Source organism: Rousettus aegyptiacus, unplaced genomic scaffold (assembly GCF_014176215.1).
Source record: "Rousettus aegyptiacus isolate mRouAeg1 unplaced genomic scaffold, mRouAeg1.p scaffold_m13_p_13, whole genome shotgun sequence".
NCBI lineage: Eukaryota > Metazoa > Chordata > Mammalia > Chiroptera > Pteropodidae > Rousettus > Rousettus aegyptiacus.
In genome coordinates this window covers 28,622,957-28,632,211 of record NW_023416288.1, presented here as the reverse complement: position 1 = coordinate 28,632,211, position 9,255 = coordinate 28,622,957, and the positions used below count along the sequence as shown (strand labels likewise).

Here is a 9,255-nt window from a genome sequence, read left to right as displayed (position 1 = left end):
TATATATATATTAATAGCACTAGTCAATTACTCTGAAAACTTCCATGGGTATTTTAAAAGGGCAAATTAATTAGAATAAAAAGAAATAACTATTGGTTTTCTTCATGAACTCCCATCTGTTAAGAACTCATAATTACAACATACTTTCACTATCTGGTAGAAAGCACGGGCAGATAACAGGAAACAGAAGGGAGATTTACAGTTCTTTTTCCTACTGGAAAGGTTCTAGCTGAATTCCCCTCTAACTGGAACACTGAGTAGATAAAAGCTCAGTGTAGTAAAAGCTCTACTTATGCAGTTCAGCGTCACCATGGAAACATCTCCCCCTCAGCGAAATAATGAGATGGTAATGAAAACAGCTGCCACATAATGAACCTAGGTACAAGCAGAGGCCAAGTTACTAATGCCAAAAAGTGAGTGACAGGATGGTCGAATAGGAATGGAGGGAGATGGGCAAGGATTAAGAAAAAAGCCATCAGTGGGTATTATGGGGAAGGTCAGGAAGAACTGCATAAAATTCTAACTGAAACTCTCAGAATCTGATTATTGCAAATTTTTGGTACTGAATTTATGGCATTGCCATTACAGAGACAATGGGATATATAACTTGAGTTTGGATTATCTGAGTTAAACCTGACATTTTACATGTCACAATTCAAACTCAAAATATGTACTTGACCATTTAGGGCTTTATATTCTCCCAGATCCTAAGAAACATGTGTAAAACAGGTACAATGTCAGGGTGAGTAGGGGACAGTTACATGTTGAGGGTGTAAAAAGATATGATGCCGTCCATTGAAGCACTCCCAAGGGAATAGAAATCACACCATCCTCTTGCCAAGTGATTGGGGCTCACCAATTTCAAGATTAAGAGCAGAAATAGATTGGAACTAATTAATAGAATTGGAAGCATAGAGAAAAGAAAGATGAAGGAGAAACTATGTCTCATGGGAAATTTTACATTAAAAAGAATGAATCCAAAAGGTCTTGTCCTAGAATGGGGAAAAAGGGATGTAACAAAATGGAAAATATATACATAAATAAAAAGAAATTTATATATAATTTACATATAATTTTATTATATCTGTTACTCATAATCACATATATATGTATGTATATGTGTATATATATGTATACATGCAATTGGTCTGAAAATTCTCTTGAAGGAGAAAACCACCTTTTGTTGAATGAATGTGTTTGATTAGCGTCTGGAAGATGGGGTCTTCAGGGCTACGATACAGATCATGGATGTTGCCCTAGGTTTCATCCAAAGATAGACTGAAAATTAGTCCCAGAAAAAAATGGGAGACAAATATAAATATTTTTATTACTACATTACATAAGCTATACTTGTTTGATGGCGTAGTTTTACATAGTAACTCGATACGTACATGAGATAAAGGAGAGGAAGCTCTTACAAAAGGAGAAATAGGCATGAAGAAGGGAAATAATGAGTTTAATTTAAGATGAAGCAGGACTACCAGAGTTTTCAAAAACTTGTTGGAGATGAAAATCTTCATTTATTTTTTCCATGCATCCATGCATCCATTCATTAATTGCATACGATTTTAACAAATGTCTATTAGTGCCTCCACTGTACTATGCATGGAGAGTGAGTGGGTAGAACGGTAAACAAGATAAATTATGGTCTCTGTCCTCATGGGTCTCCCAATCTCAATAGCGTAGACCAGAGGTGTAGACTATTCTTTAATGAAGAATGAAAAATGGAAACATAGAGCAAAGAAAGATGAAGGAATGACCAAGTTAATGAGTTTTTTCTGAAGATGAGAAAGATTTGATCATATTTATACCCTGTGAGGAAAGAGTTAGCAGAGAGAGGTTAAAATACAGAAGAAGGAATGAATGATAAAGTAAGGCCTAAAAGAACAAAGGAGGATCTGAATTTGATAATTCTCACATACATGAGGGAAAAGAGGGTGGTAGGTAAAGGTGGTAGGGAAGGAGTTATAGTTGCTTCATTCAGTAGGCCAGCGTCTACTTCTGCAGCCATGTAGAATGATCTATGAAAAGTATTGGAGGGTAGAAGTCCTAGGGGTCTTTAGAGGAGAGCAGTGGAAGTTTTGACTTGCCTATTGGGAAGTATGCAGAGCTGCCTAGTGTTTAAAATGTGTTGTTCTGGAATCAGAAAGGAATTGATTTGAACTCTAATCTGGTTCCTCTATCTACTAATTATGACAGGGAGCAAATGGCTCAATGTCACCAATCGTAAGTTTCTTCATCTGTAAGATAAAGTTGATAATAATACTAGTCATGGGATTGTTATGAGGATTAAATGAGATGATGCTTGTAAAACACCCATCACAAGGGGGTGTTCAATAAATATTAGCTATTAGTTATATTAATACAAGTAAAAACATTGATGGATCACTAGAGCTTTGGAGTGAATATATATTGACACATGATGTTTTTGAAAGGGTTTTCACATAGTATTAAATGAGCAACTGAAATTGGATAGCCTATATTTGGAATGTCCTCATTTTCTACAGTTAGGTAATATTTTAGATCTATACTTTGAAGTCTGAATATAACAAGGGGAAAAAAAAGACGTTTCATATAACTGACATGAAGCTGAGAATTTGCAGGCGGTGTTGGCCAAAGAAACTTTAAGGGTGCTAGTGAGAGAAGATTTGTCATCCACTGGGAGGTACATTGGCAAGGAGCAAGTATAGTGGCAAAAGCTGGATAAAATTTAAGAGAATTCAGGTATCTTTGAGTTGAAGGAAGGTAGAGAGAAAGTTAGAAGAAGCCATCTAAGAGTTAAGGAATGGAAATAGTAAGAATGGAGAATGAGAATAATGATCCATGAGAGTTCCATGAGAGCCCTGCCCATAAACAGTGTGCCTTCAAAAGCAGGTAGGGCTGGTTGAAGGTCCAAAATGTAATTAACAAGACCAACATCATGAGGTCTATTTCTTAGCATCTTCCTAGCTCCTGTTAACTCCCTGTATCCTATTCCACTGGAATTCGAGTGGCTTTCTCAGATGGCTCAGGGTCCTTCTTTCTGGCTACCCATTATTGGATCCTAGTCTCTTCCTACTGTGCAATCCCCCTATGTGAGAGGTTCTGTGAGTGTCCTCCTTTGGGACATTGCTGCAGCCATTGCTCTGGCCCTAAGGTGTCGGTCAAACCCTTCATTTCAAATCCTCCTGTATAGCCCAGCCTTATTTTTGATTAATAGCATTCCTACATATGAGCATTTCTGCTCTCCACTTTCTCAATCTGGCTGCTGTGGTGCCCCGAGCTGCCTGGTGATCACCACCAGTGGTTGATGCAATGCCTCCTTGTTCTGACTGGCCTTGGTTGGGGTAGACAGAAAGAATGCCAAAATTTTCATCCTTATGCGTATCAATGAAAAAAAACCTCTGCTGATGACAGGAATGAATGATGGAAGGCACTAGCCATTAATGTATCACTTTTACAGTTGTATTTAGCAGGTTTGAATTTCATAATCATTACTCAAATGTGCAGGAAAGATGATGAAAATCTTGTACTTTTGCCATCTCAGTATCTTAAACTCTTCTTTAAAATTTAATATCTTTCAGGCAGTAGTTAAATAAAAAGTTTTTCTCCCTCTTCTTCCTCCTCTTCAGTCCTCCCTTCTCTCCTGTAAGTGAACTAAGTTCCCTGGGGACTGATGTATCACCTGGTATGTGTGTGCATGTGTTGAGGGTGAGGATAAGGAATACTTGGTTTAAAAGATGTTCTCTGGTTAGCCTTCTCTTGTCCTATCTGGTCTTGAGACATCATAACTTGACATTTGCTGTGGTTTAGCTGTCCTTACTTGGCCTTGGGGTATCGTGAGCTGGCATGTGCTGCTGATATCCATGATGCCTATTATGTTGTCTGGTCACAAGACCCTATGCATTTGGAGGTTCTTATCTTAATTCCAGGCCTTTTTCAGCACCCCACCCCTGGGCCTCTCAGCAATTCTATATACCTCTTGATAACTCAAGGACACTTGGCTGTTTACCCCTCCCATGCTGAAATGTGTGGGACTTGAGAGTGTGTCTCCAGGCGCTGCCTTCCAGATACCTCCTCCAGCTGTGGTCATCAAAGTCTCTCTCATAGCATCAATATTCCTGCAATCCTTCTCTAAGAGGCTTGTATTCTTCTTCACTGTTTTACTTGAATTCCTACTACTCAACTTGTTTGAGTTTTCTAGCTAAGGCAAGATCTAAATCTTAGTCATGTTCTTTTCACCTTCTTCTTGACGGCTAGCTGAAATTTTATTCCTTTTCATAGTGGTAAGAAAGATGCACTGACATTCAGTAGTAAATTCTTCCTATTTTATGGTTTGTAGTATAAACCATAGATTTTTAAACCATAAAAATTGTGACATATTAATAGTTTATAAATCCATTTATGTTAAAATTAAATAAAATCAAACAGAATAGAAAACACTATTCTGTCATGTAATAAAGGTAAGTATTATTCTGTAAAACTTTTATTATGTGTATGTGCGTTTACATGTATATGTGTATGTCTTGCATATTGGATCGAGATGTAAAACATATTTACTTCTGTGAATTACTGTCCAAAAAAGTTTGAAAGACTCCAGTATAAACCCTGAGCAGCTCTCCAAACTCTGACTTTTTGGGACCTAAAATATTTTTCTCCTTCAAATTAGTCAGCTCTTGCAAATAAAAGTGCTTTGACCTATTGTTGGTCCCTGCCATAAAATTTCAGAATAAGTGTTAGCTCTTTATTCCAGATTCTATCATATCTTGCTCTGAGTCAATGAATAATGCTGAATTATTGAGTAAAGACACTTGTGAAAAGAAGAAAATGAGGGATAAAAAAGAAACCTGGGACTTTAATCTTAGTAAAATTTCCTATCAAATGTCTCAAATGCATGCCAACAATTAACTTCTCAAGCTACCTGGGTAGCTTTAAAAAAAAATCCTGAAGCCAGGTTCTACCTCAGTTGAGTCTAATTTTATGAGCCTGGGGTTTGGCTTGGACATCAGGGCTCTTAAAAGGTCCCTAGATATTTCTAATGTGCAGCCAATGTGTTGACTCATGGCCTAGAACTACACTGTTCAATATAGTAACCTCTACCTACATGTGAGTCTAAAGCACATGAAATGTTACTAGTCTGAATCAAGATTAGTAACACACTGGATTCCAAAGACTATAAAAATAATAATGCAAAATATTCATTAATAATTTTTACATTGATTATATGTTAAAATATTCATAATTTAGATATATTGGGTTAAAAATTTACTTTTATTATTTGTATTTGTACTTATTGAAATGTGGTTACTAGAACTCAGAATTACTCATGTGACTCATGTTATGTTTCTATTGGACAGTGCTGGTCTGGAGTTTCATACATGTTTCCAGCCTAATGTCCAAATTGGTCCAAAGACTGCAATTGAGCTGAACCTGGGGTAGGCCAGCTATGGAAGCAAAGGGCCTGTGGCCAAAAATACCTTTCTTTTATACAGCCCTTATTTAGTCATAAAATAAAAGAATGTTGGGGTTAAAGAGGACATTAAAATTTATACAGGTTAACTCCTTTATTTTATAGTAGGAATTGAGACTAAAGAAACGATTACTCACTGACACAAGAATTCAAACTAATTCAATGAGATTGCTTTTCTCATAATACTGAAAGGAAGACTGTGGGGGAGGAAATTTGAGTTCAGAATCCAACAGGGGAAATAAGATAATTGGGAACAGTGAATCCTTTGGAGAGTAGGACAGGCCTCAGAGAGGTCCTACAAATGGCACTTAGGGCAGGAAGGAGACATCGTGAATCTGAGTGGACCAGGAGCAGACAGTAGGGGAAGAAAAGATACTAAAAGAGAATTGTGACTTTTATTTCAAAATTTCGCTCTTTTCAGGGAAACAAGGGAAAGAAAACTAAACTTCCTTTTTTGCAGTTCCCATAAGTTTGACTAATACTACAGTATTAAAGTTTAGTGATATTGAAAGTTAAATAGGCTTTTAAAAATTAAGAATTGCCCATGTAGAACACTGTCTGCTAAATGGAAAATTCTCTACAAAATTTAGCTATAAACAGCACCTGGATTTTCTAAATGGTAGCACATGGAATAAATCTGGACAAAATTAAGCATATAACACACTCAGAGGGTGATAGCTTTACAGCTTAGAGTTTTTGCAACTTTGATAGCTAACATGCTTGAGTTGGTTACTTTGGACAGGAAGGAAAGTGTTCATTTTCCCTTTACAGACCAGAATCTGTCCTGATGGGCAGTTTAAAGAATCAAGAGAGTAAAAGGGGTCTAGAAATCTAAACCTGATTGTAACTTTTTGACAGCCAATCCAATGGTTTTTAAAAATAAATTCTGTTTCTTGTACCTTGAGAAAGGTTTGTTTCTCCTATCACTTCCTTATATTAGATTGTTGGTCATTTAAGACCAGTTTTCTATGTGCAACATGTAGCAAATACTAGATTTTTCTTCATGGTGAGACATTCTGCTTTGGGGAATAAAAACAGAACTTCAGTAAGGTGGTTAAAAGAAACTCTAGCCAAACGAAGGGGACCATATGAAGAAATTTTGAATTGATATTCTTCTCCAAATGTTATCAGTGCGCTCTCTCTCTCTCTCTCTCTCTCTTTCTCTCTCTCTCTCTCTCTCTCTCTCACACACACACACACACACACACACACACACAATCTTTGTGAGAAGGCCCAAATTTGACTGAAAATTTTAATAAGGAAAAAGTCTAAGATGACAAGATCAATGTGTTCAGTCAATAAGTTTGTGGATGCTGAGGTCCTCCTTATGTTTTGGGGACTTTATTCTTCCCAGTTTTATAAAACAAGATCCACTACCCAGAACTTTGAATATCAGATTGCTTTCTTACTGAGTCCCAGAAATGTTTCTTCACGTGTTATAGTTCATTTAAAATCCTAAGGATTAATTTATCTACTTTTCTCAACTTCCATATAATTCAACTGAGTATATAGTCAATTGCCTTTTCAAAAAGAAACACTTTATTGCCCCAAATTAGAGGTCTGTGAGCTTAACATATTTTTTTTTCAAATGTAAATTAATTTCTTTCATAACTGAAAAATAAGTTTATGATTATCAGAGTTTATTAGGAACTAGAGTTGAGGCTTAGAGAAGCAACTGCAAGATGAGCAGAAGATACTCTTGTGAACTGGCATCACTAAACCTCACTGAAAACTTTGGAAAAATTTGGTGATTATGCAATTTGTTGCATAGCAAATTCCTAGCAGGGATTTTACAGTTCCTGATTCATAAGAAGTTATTACTTTAAACAAATTATATAATGCATATAAGTCTAATTTATTACAATAACATTGGCCCAATTGGGCAAGTATGTTATAATAATTCATAACATTGCTAAGTAATTCTTTAGTTAAACATTATCACTTTTACTTGATTTGGTAAAAGAGTAACACTTTTACTGTAATTATTAATGAAACTCCTGGTTTTTAACTGAATACACAGTCACCCAAAATAAAGACTACATTTCTCAGCTGTCCATGTAGCCTGGTATGGACACTAAATAAGCTCCATTTAATGGGATAAAAGTGGAAGTGATAAGCACAACTTTTAGGAAACATTAATAAAATGAGAGAGCATAGTGGGTTAAATTGTTATTCCTCAAAAGATATGTTCACCTGGAAACTGTAAATGTGACCTCTTTTGGAAAAAGAGTCTTTGCAGATGTAATTAAGTGAAGGATCCTGAGACAAGATCATCCTAAATCCAATGGCAAGTGTTCTTTAAGAGAAAGGCATAAGGACATTTGAGACCCAAAGACACACAGGGGAGATGGCAATCAGAAGACAGAGATTGGAGTACACAGTGCAGGCAAAGGAATCCTTGGAGTTATCAGAAGCTAGAAGAGGCAAGGAAGGATTCTGCAATATCTTTTTTTTTTTAACACCTATAGCACCTGGTACTCCCAAGTGGTCTGCCATCCAAGTACTGCCCAGGCCCCATCCTGCTTATCTTCCAAGATCAGATGAGATCCGGCATGTTCATGGTGGCATGGTTGTAGACATTGCAGCATCTTTGAAGGGAGCACGGTCCTGTCCAAACCTTGATTTCAGATTTCTGGCCTACAAAACTGTGAGAGAATACATTTCTGTTCTTTCCTATCTCTTTCCTGTGGACTGCTCATGAAGGCTGGAACCTCAAAAGAAACATGAGGCCACGAAGAAGCCTTGGAAATGAAAACCAGGCATGGCATAGTAACCTTTCCACCATGGTACTGACCACCTTTAGGTTAGGCTTCTTAAAATGGAAGAGAAATATGTTCATTAAGCCATTATTATTTTGAGTTTCCCTGTTACTCACATCTAAACCTAATGCTAACCATTACCTCGTGTAGGATACTTATTTTGTGTGGTTAGCATGTCATCTTACTGAAGGCTAACCTGGTATAGGATGCATCTCTATATTAGTTTTTGATGTTGATATTAGTGCCTTACATATTATGTACACTTAATATTCATTGCTCTTTGCAGTTTTAGTTAATATTCTTTATTAATAAAATATAGAAATAGTGAGAATAAGAATAATTAATGCACAGAATGCCAGGTGCCAGTTACTGTGTACAAACATTATTTTATGTCATGCTCACAACACAGAGAAGTAGGTGCTATTATTGTCGCTCACTTTTTAGGACAAATTTTAGGACAAAGTTTAAATCCCTATCCATTTTTCTCTTGCTAGAACTAAAAAATATAAGAATTATGAATTGTAGCAAGTTAATTGGGTAAGAAGTGACTGGAGTTATTCTGCATATCCCATTGTTAGTATCCTTACAAATATAAAATAAAACCAACACTTCCTACAGATGTGGTTTTGGGTGATTGGGTTGGAGAAAACATGGTTTTTAATTGGGCAGCCTGAGTATTTTGGTCACTGATGACCCAATTATATTCTAGCTTTGGCTATTTCTATCAATGAGACACAAAGAAACACAAATATGAGTCCTTTTCTTTTTCTGTAGGGTATTTTTCCTTCGATAGATCAATACTATTATATACAATTTCAAAAATTCAGTCTTGAACATCCTTGATACTTCTGAAAATTGTTCATGAAAAAATTATTCATACTAAATTCTATTCTGCATAATAGAAACACAACCTTGACATAGAACTGTTGCATGATTTGAGGATTATATTCCTCAAAAAAATTGGTTAAAACATTCATCTTTATTCTTTTTTTGCTTCATCTCATCAACTTAATGAAACCAAGAATGACAAGATACATGAAAAACCTG

General features: G+C 36.1%; 1 pseudogene; it reads right to left on the bottom strand.

Annotated features, from left to right (window-relative positions):
* Positions 1–7,908: 7,908 nt before the first annotated feature.
* LOC118611238 lies at positions 7,909–8,027 on the bottom strand (annotated as a pseudogene).
* Positions 8,028–9,255: the final 1,228 nt, after the last annotated feature.